General features: G+C 44.8%; 1 long non-coding RNA gene across 1 annotated transcript in view; it reads left to right on the forward strand.

Moving 5' to 3' along the window:
* Positions 1-14,808, forward strand: part of LOC127486772 (uncharacterized) — a 43,735-nt gene that overhangs the window by 19,748 nt on the left and 9,179 nt on the right. The window contains exons 2-4 of the long non-coding RNA XR_007913371.2: positions 5,210-5,373; positions 7,789-7,954; positions 9,598-9,891. This is a non-coding gene — a long non-coding RNA (uncharacterized lncRNA). The remainder of the gene's footprint in view (positions 1-5,209; positions 5,374-7,788; positions 7,955-9,597; positions 9,892-14,808) is intronic.

Below are 14,808 nucleotides of genomic sequence, written 5' to 3' on the forward strand. Positions count from 1 at the left end.
TTAGAGAAATCCAGTCACCAGGTGGAAAGGTAGGGATATAGTCAGGAGGCAGAGAGTGTGGTTTGGGTAGATGTGTGTCTGCATATATCCATAAGTCAGAGCACATTTCAGTAAGAAGAGAGAAATTGAGAGGAGGAGGAATAGCTTCAGAGCTCTGTAGGGGAGGGAAGCTAGGTGGAAGGAGAGGCCTTCCATAGGGAATTTCAAATGGGCTAAGCATTAAGGGCTTCTGGGGAAGAGATCTGATTCTTAACAGAGCTAAAGGGAGGAGTTTTACCCAGTCCAACTAAACCTGGGTGGAGAGTTAGAGTTTAGTTAGAGCCTGTTCTAAAATTCCATTCATCCATTCTACTTTTTCCTGAGGAGGGGGGACAATAGGGAATCTGAAAATGCCATGAGCTATGAAGAGAGGCAGATACTATTTGAGTCATTTTAGAGGTAAACTCTGGTGCATTGTCTGACTGATGGAAGCAGGCAATCCAAATCTTGGGTTAATATCATTTAATAATACAGTGGAAATGGTGGAAGCTCTTTTGTTAGTAGTAGGGGAAGCTTCCACCCACCCCAGGAAGGTGTCCACCATCACCAGAAGGTACCGTGTTTGCCTAACTGGTGGCATATGGGTGAAGTCAATCTGCCAGTCCTCTCCTGGGAGTGATCCATGGGCCTGGTGAGTGGGGAATGGGGTGGCCTGATATTAGAATTGGGGTTAGCAGTTTGACAGGGGCTACAAGTCTGAGATATGTTATGCAGAGTTTCTCTTATGGCAGGAGTTAGGTGTATATGTGATCTCAGGAAGTGAAGAAGAGAGTTTGAGTTTGAGTGATAGAGAGAATGGAGGTTCTTTAGAAAGGTAACTTGGAGAGAAGAAGGGAGTATTAGTTTTTCATCTAGAAACCACCATGAGTCCTTTCTAGATTCCCCTTGTTGTTGAAACTGAGAGATTTCTAGGTCTGAATACACAGGAGCTAAGTTACAGAGAAAAGATGGGATCCTCTCCCCAGGAGCCATTGTGTTAGCTGTCAGTTCAGCCTTGTTATTAGCTTCAGATAGGGATTGTTTACCTTTCTGGTGTCCTTTCCAGTGAATAATAGCAGCTTTTGTTGGCAGCTGAGCAGCATCAAGTAGAGTTTTAATCAGCTTGCCATTTATTATAGGGGTCCCTCGGGCTTGCCATATCTGGGCATTGGAATGCATAATGTTATAGGCATATCGGAAATCTGTATGTATATTGACTGTCTTTCCTTTGGCTAAGGTGAAGGCTTGAACCAAGGCTAACAACTCGGCCTGTTGGGAGGTAGTGCCTTGAGGTAGGGGCCCAGCCTCTATGACCCTATACAGGGAAGAGGAGGAGGTGACATCACGATGCCCCTCAATTATTGCATATCCAGTGGGAAAAGGGGGAGCTTTAGAAGCACTACCATCAATGACCCAATCCAGGGCTCTGGGAATAGGAGTGTCTGAGGTGATGAAATGTAGTCAGGAAAAATCAAGGAAGTGAGGACAGGAATAGGGTTTGAGGGGATGAGAGAAGTGGGGAGGAGAGTAGCTGGGTTGAGAGAAGAGCAGGGATGAAAAGTAACAGTGGGATGTGAAAAATTAAGTTTAAAATTACAGCCCTAAACTTTTTTCCCCCAAAGCTGAAATTAGGTGCAGCTGTAAAGATAAGGGACCAAAACTATGTGGCCTTTGCCTCACCCACCCAGCTGTGCAGAGCCCCTGCCTACCCCTTTCCTGTATCTTGTCTCACCTGACCAGTTCCCTGTCCCTGAGTTCCTAGATAAGCCACAAACCTTCCCGTGATCTTGTGTGACCTTGTGTGAGACCCTGCAGTTTGGCACGTACACTCCAACGGCCCAGACCCTATGCTTCAATTCAAAGGGCATCAACCCCAAGAGCCATCCAACCACCTTAGTGGGTCCGTTCCCGCCACTGGATGTGCCAATCAAATCTAGGAGATGTCCTTTGAATTTCCCGCCGAATGAGATGATTTGCTGTGATGTAAAATGTCTCTAAAAACCCTATAAAAACCCTGGCCCTTGACTTCTCAGGGCTTCTCTGTTCATGCGTGTTCAGGGAGCCCCAGCATGCTGGTTCAATAAACCCCCTGCTGTTTGCATGAGAGTGTCTCTTGGAGTTGTTCCTCGGGTGGTGGACGCATTTCGACCCTAACAGGCTGGAGAAGGGTAGAGTGAAGAACAGTTTAAGTGGGTTAGGAAGACTCAAGGCAGGTGCTTGTAGAAGAGCCTTTAGGATTTGAAATGGGGTCTCTAGGGAGGAAGTCTCTTGCAAGGGCTCATCTAGATTGCCTTTGGTAGCATTTATGAAAGTTCAAAGAAACAGAACTATGGATTTTTCACTATGCGAAAGCAATAAGGTTATTCAAAGCATATAAATGTTAGGAAGTCAGGAATTTAGCCTATGTGTTTGTGAGGCAGGCCTGAAGACCAGCACCTACTGTGGAAACTCTGGAAGCCCAGCAACTTGCACTTCAAAGTCCTGCTCAGACCCCAGACCCTGATAACCTCCCTGGGGGTACCAGCCCTTCCCCCCCTCCCCTAGGAAAGCTCCCAGGGGAATTCTCTCTGCTCAGGACCAAATGGGTTACTTGATTACATGGGGCAATAAAACCTCCTCAGATGCCCTAAGGGAAGCCTCCTTACTTTGCCAGCAAATCTGGGGAGGAATTTGCTAATTTTCACCCAACAAACCCTTCCACCTGGACTCTCCATCCTTTGTCCTGGAGGAGAGGGGGAGGAGGGTAAACAGACTCCCTTAAAAACCTAGGGAGTCTAAGCAGACTGCGAGCTCTGCCCTCTGCCTCTCTGCTGAGCCACCCACCTGGCCTGCCCAGGTGTATTCTTTCCACTCAACCATGTAACCTCACTCTCCCCAGTCCGAGCAACTGGGCGCTCTTTCTGTCCCTTCTGTACTGACGGATGCCCTATCCCCAATAAAGCCTTAGCACTCTGCCCTCTGTCTCACACCTGAATTCTTTCTTGTGTGAAGACAAGAACCCCACAGCTTCCATGGCCTTCCCTCCGGTAACATACATATTTGTAATAATCTTGCTGTTTCATTTTGAAATCTATTTTTAATGCTGTTTCTCCTTTTAGTAGTTTCTACTTAATTGGTGATTTTCTTTGTCAAATTTCTAGGCATCTCCTGCAAGTTATTTCTTCCTCCTTGGTTCTGACTCTTGTGACCTAACATTAAAACTGTTTATCTTAGAAGCCTAAGGTCATAGGATACTTGATTCTTCTGTCTTTTCTTAATGTGTTTAATTTTTTTCATGTAATCAGACAATTCCTTCAGCTTTTGTTTCTAAGGGTATTTTTCTATTCAAGGTTTTCATGGGGCAGGTGTCATGGCTCATTTGGCTAATCCTCCACCTGCCGGCATCCCATATGGGTGCTGGGTTCTAGTCCAGGTTGCTCCTCTTCCAGTCCAGATCTCTGCTGTGGACCAGGAAGGCAATGGAGGATGGTCCAGGTGCTTGCGCCCCTGCACCCACATGGGAGACCAGGAGGAAGCACCTGGCTCCTGGCTTTGGATCGGCATAGCTCCAGCCATAGCGGCCATTTGGGGGGTGAACCAACAGAAGGAAGACCTTTTTCTCTGTCTTTCTCACTAACTCTATCTATCAAATAAATTAAAAAAAATATTTTCATGCTCTTAATAATATTTTTAGACAGGAAGATAGAAATTAGCCTATGTGTGTGAAAGCAGTCATGGGAAACAAAACATGTGCTCTGCAGAAGGAATGCAGCAGCCTTAGAAGCAGGCCTAGGAAAGCAACCCAGTACTTTACACTACAAAACCCTGCCCCTCCAATAAAGGCACACCAGGAGAAACCTGTTTGCTTGGTGCAAAGGAGGTTACTGAGTCTGATAACATTACCTAATTTTGCACCTGGGAAATATTTTGTCCATGACTGGTGTGTGTGTGTGTGTGCGTGTGTGTAGAAACAGTGAGAAGTAGACACCCAGACACCCAACCCTTAGAAATCCCAGTGATTATTAAGTCTTCTCCTCACAGTCAACTTCATAGGGGCATCTGTGGAAATTTACAGTAGGTTTTTAAGAGAGCAGGGGAGCCCCAGGTCTCTGTTCTACCATTAGGCTGAGGTAGAGCTGAAGGACACAGGTGCTGGAAGGTTTGAGGACCACCAGGAGGAATCAGAGAACTTAAGCCTTGTCATCGATCTAGCAACAAGCCATGATATCTGAAACCAGAGACCGTCAACTCTTCCATGACTTCACCACACCAAAGTAATGGAGGAAAATGGTGATGAAGGAAGGTGCCTAGGGTGCATGTCTCACAAGGAATTTCCATGTGGACAGGCAGTGAGCAAAGCCAGATTTATTTACATGAGAAACCTCTTGCCACAGCAGCCACTAGGGGGTCTCCAAGAGAGGGAAACCTGAAAAATGGAGTGGAGTTTTTTAACTGCAGTTTGGATGAGCAGAATAATAACAGCTAACAATCTATCAGAGGGACAGAATCATAATCTTGTCTAGCCTGCTCTTGTTAAAACAAAAAACCTTGGGAACTATCCAATAGGCAAATTCTCGTGGTAAAACCAGGTTAGAAGGGTGGGATTGTTAACTTCCCTTCTATTCTCATGATAAAACTAGAAACTCAGAGGAGTGGGCAGTCCACTTCTGTCTTGCTAATACACAGGTTCTGGGGAGAAGCAAGTGTCTTTGCCCACTGTTAAAAGGACTCCCCATTAGGTCATCTAGTCCTTACACCAGCACACCCTTCCTTAAAACCTCTTTATAAGCCCTCAAATACCCTCCTCCAACAGAATGGTAATCCTGTAACCACAATAAATGCATTTTTCCTTTTCAAATGTTTACCTTAATGAAGGCACCCTCTGTTGCTGTAATCTAGTGAATAATATTTGCATAAGAATTTCAGAAGCCATCTGAAAAAAGGAGATGATTAGGAATGTCAGGCTTTTGCCCCAAGTGACAAAGAACACCCCCCCCAACAACTGAGGCAGAAAGCCCCTGGGGTGACACCCTGGCCTCCTCTGACTGGGTAGTGGGCTGTGCCTCAGAACAAAGCCTGAAAATCTGCATAATTGTCAATTGAATAGACTCATTGTTTTATTTGAATCCTCACCCTCCAATTACCCTGTCTCTTTAAAAATCCTCTGTACTGGGTGTTTGGATTGAGAGAAACTTCTTTTTCTTTCCCCAAGGCTGTTGCTGCCTTCTTGCAATAAACCTTTTCCTCTGGCCAGGCCTCATCTTTGGTGAATTGAAGCGGCGAGCATCAAGAGCTGGATTGTTCACTCAATAACCACATTGGTGAGCGATCCAGAAGCTGGGTGTATTCTTCCAGTGGCCTGACCCTCTCACACTGGTAAGGAGGGCAATGGCCACTTGTACTCCCTCCCCAGAGCTGCTTGTGAGCTAACCTGCTGGCTGGGACTCGGGACATCCAGCAGCTGCTGAGAGCACTTTCTCTCCGGGACTTTCTTTTCTCTTCCTTCTGCGCATTAGCTACCTATTAGCATAATGGCTTCCATTTGTGTACAGAGTCAACAGCTCTGAGACTGAAATTTCTGTCTCTGATCTTTGGGTTCATGGAATTTGGACCTGGCTTAGGTCATTTTTTGTGGCACTGGTGAAGGGTTAAAAAGTTAAAAGCCGCTCCCCCCCCCCACCTCCTCTGGTGAACTTTCCTGACCTCGTTAGACTTGCTCTGCATAGCCATTCTCTATAAAGTTAATTAGTCAGTAAATTACCCCAATGTGAGCGTAACCTTAGTTTCACCTAAGTAAGATAGAAGAAGTCACCATATATCTCTTTGCCTCCTGGACCCCTGACCCCACCATGTGTCCCTTATCGCCATTCAGCTGCATTCCTAGGTATCATCAAGGCAGTTCCTGCAACTTTGTTGTGTTTGTTGTGTGGCCCTCCCTTTTGGCAATAAGAGGCTTTTTGATACTCTCTGTATAGGCCATATGGTTCTCTGAGGTCTAATCAGGCCCTTACTCCATATCCTGTACTCCCTGTATTCATAAATCAACTGGTTGTAAAATCACTTAACTTGTATCAATTGTTTACTCTATACCTCTGTCTGATCTATGCAATGATTGATTTTCTTTGTTTAAACGTGTATAAAAACCCCAACCCAAGACTATCTGGGGCCGCTCGCCTGTACTGGGACGGGGGCCCCGACATGTCGGATCATCAATAAACCTTACCCTTTGTTAACTGCATGAGAGAAGGTCTCTTGGAGCGTTTTTGGGGTGGCAAGAGCAATCCAACTCTAACACTGGTTTGTGTGAAATCGGAGAATACCCCATAAAATCCATACTAAATTGTGGCCCCTTAAAGTTCCCTAGAAATGCTATCTGGGGTGCCACATGTGCTACCGGAATTTGGGGTGACATATGATTTCACCATGGGCTTATTACTAAATCCTCGATATTAATAAGCCCAAGAGGGTTCTTGCCTAATATTTAGAGAAGAATTCTAAATACGGGTACAGATAAACGAGGCAGCATGGTACGTTTTAAGCTTTTATTTAGTGAGAAAGATGCATAGGAGAGTGAGAGCTTTATTTAGGGGAGAGAGGTGAATAGGGGTTCATACCAAGCACCAGGAACCAGCCACATGAGTGAGCATTAGGCCTGGAAGCCTAGAACACATGGCCTGAAGGCCTTGTGCTCTGGAGGTGCAGGGCTACAGCAAGCCCTGTCCTGGCAAGAGGCCAGAGAAGAAGAGCAGGCAGGGCTACATCATGGCTGGGCTTTTAACCCACTTCCAAAGGGGAGTGGTTAATTAACCCGATTGGCTTGTGGGCACCCAGGTGTGGGCAGGTAGGGGAATGAGGCCACACGGGGGCATGGCAAAGGCATCAGGTAGGGGCATGTGGCCACCAAGGGCGTGGCAAAGGCGTGGTCTTCTAGCTCACAAACCTAATCTATTTTAACCTGTATGCCTGCCTGCTTCATGTGGGAGACAAGATTCTAAGATTTTTGCCTCAGCCCCTCTGTGAGGAAGATTTGGATATGGTTTGGAAGAGTACTCATTGGGTGAAATACGAGTGGTTCAATTTAATTTCCATCCAAAAGCACCTTGAGTTGTGTTGTGGCTGATTAAGCAGCTACAGTTACAATCCTATTACTAAGAAGAAAGTGGTGTTCTATTGTAATACTGCATGGCCTGTGTATGTGTTAAATTTAAGAGAAGATGGCTGTTAAGTGGATTTTTAAAATATTTATTTCATTTGAAAGTCAGAGTTGAAGTCGGCAGGCATGCAGGTTAAAATTGATTAGGTTTGTGAGCTGGAAGGCCACGCCTTCACCTCGCCCCTGTGTGATGTCATGCCCCTACCTGGCCACACCTGGGTGCCAACCAGCCAATCAGGTTAATTAACCACTCCCCTTTGGAAGTGGGTTAAACTCCTAGGACATGATGTGTCCGGCCCTTCTCTCCCTTGACCTCTTGCCAGGAGGGGGCTTTCTGTAGCTCTGCGTCCTAGGCTTCCAGGCCTAGATGCTCCTCCATGCGGCTAGTTCCTGGTGCTCAGTATGAACCCATGTTTACTTCTCTCTCTTAAATAACGAACGCTCTCTGCTTCTGCATTGCTGCTGGTGATAAGTGGTGGATAGCAGCTCGAGGTGCTTGCTGCATGTGGCTTTGGCCTGCTCTCTGAGTGGTATGGACACTGCCCTAGTTTCCAGACTTTCCCCTCTCTCCTACCTGAACTAAACCCTCACTTTCCTGGCTCCCTGATCTCTTAACAACCTGTTGTAAATTTCCACAGATGCCTCTGATGAAATTGACTGTGAGGAACAAGAATTAATACGATAAAAGGTGTTTTTTGAGCAGAGTGCCAACTGAACCTGAAATGAAGATATAATTATCTTTGTGTATGTTAGTGTCCAGTACCATCACTGGGACTAGAGTTGCTTTCCAAGTTAAATGCTCAAGTAAGTTTTTCAGGCTTCAGCTGTGGAACAATAGGGTTAACTTAGGTTACTAAAAGCAAGAAGTAATTATATTTAATTGATTAGAACTTTTATTTATTTTTCTTTGGGAGTTTTAAAAAGGAGTTGTAACCATAATAAAACCATCTTCCTTCCCTTTTCCTTTTCACATTTTGTATAGCAAAAACCATTTACTGATATTCTGAATTACCTGAATTACTCTGGAGCTACCAGAGTAATTCAACTACCAGAGCTGTGCTGATCTGGAGTCAGGTCTCCCGTGCAGGTGCAGGGGCCTAAGGACTTGAGCCATCCTCTACTGCTCTCCCAGGCCACAGCAGAGGGTTGGATTGGAAGAGGAGCAGCCAGGCCTAGAACCAGCACCCATATGGTATGCCAGCACCACAGGCAGAGGATTAACCTACAGTGCCATGGTGCTGGCCTCATAATGGTGGACTTTTGACCCCACTGACAAGGATCCTCCAACCAACTGATGCTGACTCCCCTGGTTAAGAGGTCTCCATCAGAAAAAAGCTTGAACATCTACATATCAGCGGTTAAAGTGACTCATTATTTCTAACTTCCCCCTGAAGCTACCCTTGTCCTTTAAAAACTCTTTGGGAGAAAGAGAACATTTTACATCAAGAGCTTTCTCTTGGAGCCATGCTGTGGCATAGAGAGCTAGGCCTTCACCTGTAGTGCTGTCTTCCCTTGTGGGCACCATTTCATGTGCATGTTGGCTTCTCTCCTGATTCGGCTTTCTGCAGTGCAGGATGCTCCAGGTGCTTGGGCCCAACACCCAGCTGGGGAGGTTCCTGGCTCCTGGCTTTGAATCAGCCCAGCTCTGGCCATTTTGGCTATTTTGGGGGTGGGCCAGCAGGTAGAAGACCTTTCTCTGGCTCTCCCTCTCTCCATGGCTCTGTTTCTCAAATGAATGAATAAAATATTACTTAGTTATTTATTTGACAAGTAGAGTTATAGACAGAGAGAGACAGAGAGAAAGGTCTTTCTTCCATTGGTTCACCCCTCAAATGGCTGCTGCAGCTGGCACTGTGCTGATCTGAAGCCAGGAGCCAGGTGCCTCCTCCTGGTCTCCCATGCTGGTGCAGGGCCCAAGCACTTAGGCCATCCTCCACTGCCCTCCTGGGCCACAGCAGAGAGTTGGACTGGAAGAGGAGCAACTGGGACTAGAACCCGGTGCCCATATGGGGTGCCGGCGCCGGGCCCCAAATGAATAAAATCTTTAAAAAAAAAAAGATAAATATCTTTCCCCAAGATGCCAGCTTCTAGAAATAAGCTTTTTCCTCTTGCCAACATTCATTTCTGTTGAATTGGCAACCCACGTGGTGAGCCATAAGGGCCTGATTATTTGTCAGGTAATGGAGTTAAAAGATTTAAAAACTGTTGCAGCGATTTCTATATTTTTCTGTCTCATAACATATGCTATGCCTTATATACATGTACCTGTAGTATGTTTAAAAGTTTGTTGTGCTTATTTGTGTTAAAATCAAAATATAATTTTCAGCTAAGCACAAACAATATATGAAAGTGATGCAATGTTCTTTGCTTTCTATGAAGTTCAATTTTAAAGTTGTTCTTTGGCAAGATCATAACCTAAGAATAACCATACTTATCTAATATTTTAGTTTTTCAGGCAATCTAAGTATAAGTGCTCAAAATGAATTGGTGGTCTTTGCTTTCTCTGCACTTTGCTGTGGCACCTTGTGCATCATCATGTCCTTGCAACCTAAGGGTGTCTCCCTCTCATCATCTGCCTGAGAAATGGACTCAAGTATGCAGTGACTGGAGAGGAGGTAAAGAACTGTATGCAGTGCTTGATCAGAATCAGCAACCAGGTTCAAAAACTGATGTTGCATACCTTGCTGCATTCATGGATACATGTGAGATGGAGCAAACATTGGCTAGCATCAAGAAGACAGGTGAGCATTTCTGCCTCATCCTTGACACCAAGGGGCCATTTTGCTGATCACTACATCACAGCAGAAGGCATGTGGTGGCAGACATGAGCAGGAGGTGGTATACAAACTGAACTACAAGCTGTGCAAGGTGAGGAGGATGACTGGGTACAAAGGGAATCCCACCCCTGATGGCTCATGATGCTTGTGCCATGCACAACCCAGATCATCTCCTCAAGGTGATCATGGGATGGATTACTGATTTGGGGACCCTATCCAATTTGACATGAGGTAATGAACCTCAGGTTTTCCTGCCAGGGATAAGAGCATCTCTGACTTACAGTGGCTACAGAGAGATAAAGCCGTGTAGCAGCTAGAGAGACCAAGAACTACTCTGCAGTAGGATGACTTTTTTTTTCTCCAATAAATGATAAATGCTCATAAAAAATAAAAAATGAATTGCTAAGTGTAAAAGATAGATTTTTCTAAATACATGTACTCTTGGCTTAAAATATATAGAAGGGATTGGGTCTTTTGGTAAATGTTTTCATAAGTTGTTAATACACAGCTGTTCAAAATTCCTTGCTAAGTTATCACTAAACAATAAGTTACCTGCAAGATGGCAGTGTCAAAATGAAGCCTTTGGTAGGGGTGGTATATGTGCCTTTAACAGATAAAAACAATGGTCTAGGTGGGAGTGATTTTATTTTCTGCTCTTTTCTTCCACATGTGCAGGGAATGAACTCTAAGACCATCAGCTTGACCAGCCCATGATATTTCAGTGGATTGTTCATCTCAGGCCCTAAAGCTTTTTGATGCTGTTTGGAAACCAACAGCATCACAGCTCACTTGGACTTCATCACACTGTTATTTTCAGCATGAAAATGTGTGGTTTGGTAGGGGTTTCTTATTCCTCAAAGAGGCAGAGAGCCTGACTGGCAGAGGAAGGCTGCAGAATAGGAATGTGTGTGTTACTTCTTTCACATGCCCACAGTTTAAAATAGGAAAATAGGGCTTCTGCAAAATCGAAAATTTTAGTTTATGACTGATTTTGAGGAGTGGCTTTCCTTTTCATGGACACTTAATTTTGTTCTGATGTTAATATATCAAATTTCTTCTGTGTATCAGATAACACCACCATTCACAAGTTAAGATTCTTGGTATTTGGATATCTGTTAGATGCTACTAAGAAAGTAGAGATGAGCTTTCTTTTTAAAGCTTTTGAGGTGGTGTCACAGAATAGCATGTTGTAGATACAGTCAACTGCTTTGTTACCTTCCAAGTAGGCATCTGTAAGTACTGAAACTTAAAATGGCAGGTGATGTGCTGTAGACACTGCTGTTAAGATTGGACATAACTGACAGAGTTCATTCTTTCTCTCTAAAAGTGATAGGGGATTTGTAGCTTAGGGTTTTTTTGTTTGTTTAATTTGCTAATAATGTATATGAATTTAACATTCTGTGTAAACTGTCTTTGTTACTGCACAGTTTATGCAGTGCTGCTTTGCCAAATAAAAGTTCAAAGTAAAAAAAATCAAGTTATCAAGGATAAGAAATATTTTTTTAAGATTTATTTATTTAAGTATTTGCAAAGCAGAATAACAGAGAGAGAGAGAGAGAGAGAGAGAGAGGTCCTCCATCCACAGATTCACTCCCCAGAGGGCTGCAATGGCTGGATTTTGCTAATCTGAAGCCAAGAGCTAGGACCCTCATCCAAGTCTCCCACATGGGTGCAGAGGCCAAAGGATTTGTGCCATCCTCCACTGCTTTTCTAGGGCATTTTGAACCAGTGCTCTTACAAAATGCCAGCACTGCAGGTGGAGGTTTAACCTACTATGCCACAGTGCTGGCCCCAATAAAAATAATTCTAAATCAACATACCAAAATTTAGAATTCTTTAAAGTTTTATTTATGTATTTGAAAGGCTGAGTTAGAGAGGTAGAAAGAGACAGACATCTTCCATCTACTGGTTCAATCCCAGACGTCTGCAGCAAGCAAGCACTGGGCCAGACTGAAGGCAGGAGCCTGGAGCACCATTCAGGTCTCCTACATCTGTGGCAGGGATCTAAACACTTGTGCATTTTCCTCTGCTCTTCCCTGGCCATTAGCAGGGAGCTTGATCTGAAGTAGAGCAGCTGTGACATGTGACCATATGGATGCCAGCATCACAGGTGGTGGCCTTCCCCACAACATCACTATTCCAGCCCTGACATTAAAAATGTTCAAGGTACAGCCAGCATCATAGGTGAAGTGCAGTCTATCATACCTGCATCCCATAAGAGTGCTTCTTTGAGTCCAGACTGCTGCACTTCTAATCCAGCACCCTGCGAATGTGCCTGGGATAGCAGAAGATGGCTCAAGTGCTGGGACCCCTGCCACACATGTGGGAGAACCACATGGACTTCCCTGGCTTCTGGCTTCTTCAATCTGTCCCAGCTCTGGCTGTTGCAGTCAGTTGGGAAGTGATCCAGATGATCACTTTCTCATTGTCTTTATTTTTTTGGAATTCTTTCAAATAAATAAAACTAGGGTTTATACCCTACATTAAGTTAGTAAATTTTTTTACAAAAATATAAATATTAATGATTTGTGCAAGAGGTTTTTCATATTTGATTTTAAAGTCTAATAACTTTCTACAACACATTTATGTATTTGAAAGGAAGAGATACAAAGAGAGAAAGAGGGAAAGAAAGAGATCTTCCATCCAATGACACTACCCAAATGACTGGGGTTTGGGTCAGGCAGGAGCCAGTAGGCAGGAGCCAGGAGCTTCTTCTGGGTCTCCCATACAGGTTCAGGGGCTCAAGTACCACATTTCTCTGCTTTGCCCAGGTGCATTAGTAAAGAGCTGGATTGGAAGTGGAGCAGCTGGGATTCAACTGAGCTGGTACCCATATAAGATGCTGGCACTGAGGTGGAGGCTTGACCTTCTATGCCACAGTGCCTGCCCCAGTCTAATAACTTTTAAAAATTTTGAGAGAGGTAGAGAGAGGGAGAGAGAGTGAAATGTCTTCCATCTACTAGTTCACTCTTCAAATACCCACAATGGCTGGAGCTGAGCCAATCCAGAACAGGAGGCAGGAGCTTCTTGCAGATCCCCCATGCTCAAGCACACCTTGCACTGCTTAGGATTAGCCTACAATGCCCTCTAAATAACATTTTCAACCATCTAATCAACTGCAACTTCTTGTTTTTTATTTTTCTTATTTATTTGACAGAGTTAGACAGTGAGAGACAGAAAGGTCTTCCTTCCATTGCTTCACCCCCAAATGGCTGCTACAGCCAGTGCTGTGTGGATCCAAAGCCAGGAGCCAGGTGTTTCCTCCCTGTCTCCCAGGTCTCCCACGTGGGTGCAGGGGTCCACACACTTGGGCCATCCTCCACTGCCTTCCTGGGCCACAGAAGAGAGCTGGACTGGAAGAGGAGCAACTGGGACTATACCCAGCACCCATATGGGTTGCCAGCACTCAAAGTGGAGGGTTAACCAAGTGAGCCACCAACTGCTTTTCTAGGATTAGACTACTACGCTATAGTGCCTGGCCCCTCTAATAACATTTCAACCCTCTCCTCAACTGCAATTTTTTAAAATTTCCATTTGATTGACTCCTTTCCAACAACTAGCCATCTCTTATAAGCTATTTTCTCCTCCTTTATTGTTTAGTTATGGCCTGTCATGAGAAATGCTTGTCTTTACAGCTGACATTGTGGTACAGCGGGTTAAGATGCTGCCTGTGATGGCAGCAACCCATATGGGCACTGGTTTGATTCCTCGTGGCCCACTTCTGATTCATCTCCTAGCTAATGCACCTGGGAAAACAGGAGAGGATGGCCCAAGTCCTTGGGACCCTGAACCCATGTGGGAGACCTGGATGAGTCTCCTGGCAGTGGCTTCTGCCTGGCCCAGTTCTGGTTGTAGTGGCCATTTGGCTAATGAACTAGCAGATGGAAGATCTTTCTCTCTCTCTCTGTTCTCTCTCTGTAACTCTACCTTTGAAATTAATTAGTCTTAAAGAGAAATGCTTATCTTAGAAGACTAGGATACTAAGAGTACCTAATTTTTTTTTAAAGATTTTTTCATTTGTAAGCCAGAGTTCACAAAGAGAGAGAAGAGACAGAGATCTTTGGTCTACTGGTTCATTCCCCAGATGACCACAATGGCTGGACCTGAGCCACAATGGCCAGGAGCCAGGAGCTTCTTCTGGGTTTCACACATGGGTGGCAGGGGCCCAAGGACTTGGCCATTTTTCATTATTTTCCTTGGCACATTAGCAGGGATCTGGATCTGAAATGGAATAATCAGGACTGGACAAGTGCCCATGTAGGATGGGATGCCTGTGTCACAGGGGCTGGCTTTACACAACATGCCACAACACTGGCCACTATACTTGACTTTTCTAGATGTATTTAAACTGTTCTATGGATTTTTATGCTTTTGTTTCTAAGATATGTTATTGTCTTTTTTGTTAAAGATTTATGTATTTATTTGAAAGGCAGAGTTACAGAGAGGCAGAGAGAGAGTTAGAGAGAGGTCTTCCATCTGCTGGTTCACTCCCCAAAAGGCTGCAATGGCTGGAGTTATGCCAATCTGAATCCAGGAGCCAGGAACATCTTCCTTTGGGTCTCCAACACTAGTGCAGAGAGGCCAACTACTTGGGCCATCTACTGCTTTTCCAGGCCATAGCAGAGAGCTGGATCAGAAGTAGAGCAGTCAGGACTTAAACTGACCCCCTATGGGATGCCAGTACTGCAGGCAGTGGCTTTACCTGCAGTGCCAAAGCACCGGCCTCAGGTGTACTTGTTTCTAAGTGTTCTCATTCTTTTATAAGGTTGAATGCTTACAGCCTCCACACATACTATTTCAGTGTCTAAGTTTGGGTACCCTTCCATTAGGTTTAACTTCTAAGTTATCTGGGGGAACTTCCCACTAGAAGAAGCACAGTAC

This window comes from Oryctolagus cuniculus, chromosome 12, assembly GCF_964237555.1.
Source record: "Oryctolagus cuniculus chromosome 12, mOryCun1.1, whole genome shotgun sequence".
Taxonomy (NCBI): Eukaryota; Metazoa; Chordata; class Mammalia; order Lagomorpha; family Leporidae; genus Oryctolagus; species Oryctolagus cuniculus.